The 2,500-nt window shown below is 34.8% G+C and overlaps 1 protein-coding gene across 1 annotated transcript in view; it reads right to left on the bottom strand.

Annotated features, from left to right (window-relative positions):
* Positions 1 to 2,500, bottom strand: part of PIG-T (phosphatidylinositol glycan anchor biosynthesis class T) — a 58,198-nt gene that overhangs the window by 19,330 nt on the left and 36,368 nt on the right. The window lies entirely within an intron of this gene.

Here is a 2,500-nt window from a genome sequence, read left to right as displayed (position 1 = left end):
TTGGCATCTGTGTTTACACTAGTAGAAAGGGAAAGAATTACAAAGGCAATGAATGAATAAAAGCATTGCCAGGGAATCATAGACTTGGAATTGTGAAAGAAACCAACAGTAAATGGAGCACTGCATCCAATTTGACTGGCCTCGCATGCTAGTTCCCCACATATTGAACTGGGACAACACAAGTCTGGAGGTGAAATTTTTTGTCTGGCAATACATACATGAATACATACATACATATTTTTGTATATATAAATATATACATATATATATATATAAATATATATATATATATATATATTTATATATATAAGTATAAATATATATTATATATATATATATATATTATATATATATATATATATATATATATATATATATTATATATATATATAACTATATAAATATATATATATATATATATATATATATATATATATATATATATATATATATATATATATATATATATGTATATATATATATACACACACATATATATAGGTACAAGCTAATGAAATTTAAGACCTTCCTAAGACTTTATAAGACTTATATCAAATACTTTTTAAGAGATGGAGTCACTGAATACACACTTCCTATAATGAGTAGGCCTAAATGTGGAGAATTCTTTGTCTACCATGGTGAAAATTGGGAGGCAGTCCCTAGCCAAACTATGATTGGCAACACATGCACATACTCTAATGAACAGTTGCAGGCAAAGTCTTTTAACATGTTTGCAAGAGTTCTGACTGTGACTGTACATTATAGTATATTCGTGCATGTGTTGCCCGTCTGAGCCTGGCTGAGTCATCGTCAGAAAAAACCCATGCCTCATTTAGTGTTTGAAGTGGTATACTTTTTATGGTTGGAGAGTACCTTTCATGGGTAATTTTGCACAGTAGTTCTGCATAATTTATTGTGATGATTTTGGTATTGATGGATTCTTCTCACTTTCTAACACAGTAGTTCTGCATAATTTATTGTGATGATTTTGGTGATGGATTCCTCTCACTTTCTAACATCAAAATATAGATATTGTTGTGTGAAAACACCTTAAACTCCCACATTCTTAGCCTTGATATTAGGGGAGGGCATGAAAGGTACCAGAGAAATTAGTGGGTAAAATATGAATATACACAGAATTACTCACTATGTTGTCTAACGGAGGGCTCAGTAGGGTATGGGGTGAAGCTGCCCATATTCTACCCAGGAAAAACTTAGAATCCTCCATGAGTTCATGACAGGAGAAAGCATCATACAGACTTGGCATCAGGCATTCCCACATCTGTCATATGGTCTCTTCTGTGTCAGTATGTGGAATCTTTGTTTCCTGTGTGGGGGATGGGAGCAGCAGCTTCCTGCATAAGACAATATAGTGACTGTTTCTGTGCATGTCATTTATATTTTTACCCCACAATTCCTCAGCACCTCTCATGCCCTCTCCTACTACAGACCAATTTGGTAATGCCTAGCAGCCACCCTAGCAACAATCCTTGGTGAAAACAAACCCTCTTTTGTTAAAAGACTCAATGCTTTGCTTACAAAGTCGCTGAATCATTCCGAGAAAATTTGGTTTCTTTGGTGAAATGCCCAGGAGCTGGTTGCCGCTGGTTGTTTGAACCACAACATGATGGGAAAAGAGTTCCAACCTTTCATAAATTCTCAGATGTCCAAAGAAACCTGAAAAATGGAAGCGATAGGTACAGGCCATGAAACAGGTGAATGCTGATAGGAGTGCTTGGGCGCCTGATAGAATGTTTACATCTGCTCATAACATTTTATTACATATTGATATTTTACATCTTTTAAAATTCTAGAGACAGATAATCACTTCCAAACTCTTTTACACCATCTACCAAGGCTAAACAAGGTCAACATTGCCAAAATTAGGTTTTGGCAACAGTTATGCACTTTCGAAAAGCCCAACAGTAATTTTACATTTTTCTGTAATAGGCCCGATTTATCATAATTTCAATTTACAAGCAAACCATCCCGGATCCAACTTAACCAGACTTTATCCCAAGCACTGTCCTTTAGATATTATACAAACCAGTCATACTGTTAAAAAGATTTGAAATAGGAAGAAAAGCCTAGCTAAGGAGATGCAAAGCATTCAGAAAGAAACCACAATTTTCTGTTACCTCTGTCTGAAATATCCTTATAGCTCAGCGAATGAAACAATTGAAGAGGGCTCATTTCAAATTGTGTGGAAGAGAAAAATGTGTTGTGCACATGTAGGCCTTTACATGACTTCATTGTCTCCCTTTACATAAACACCTAGTAAATGGGAAGAAATTGCATTGATTTCCCAGAAAAAATGATTCAATACAGCCAAAAATCATAGATTATTGTAAAATCATTATATTACATGAGGCGTGTCGTAGATGTTGGGATATTAATTATTTCGAAGGATCGTCGATCGCAATTTCAGCAAGCAGATGGTATAGGCACTAAGTCACCTGCACAGCTTCTAGTTTTTGCTTCATATTGCTTTTTCGCCGGT

The sequence above is a fragment of the Penaeus vannamei genome, chromosome 24 (genome assembly GCF_042767895.1).
Source record: "Penaeus vannamei isolate JL-2024 chromosome 24, ASM4276789v1, whole genome shotgun sequence".
NCBI classification, from domain to species: domain Eukaryota; kingdom Metazoa; phylum Arthropoda; class Malacostraca; order Decapoda; family Penaeidae; genus Penaeus; species Penaeus vannamei.
This window is presented reverse-complemented; position numbering and strand designations above follow the sequence as displayed.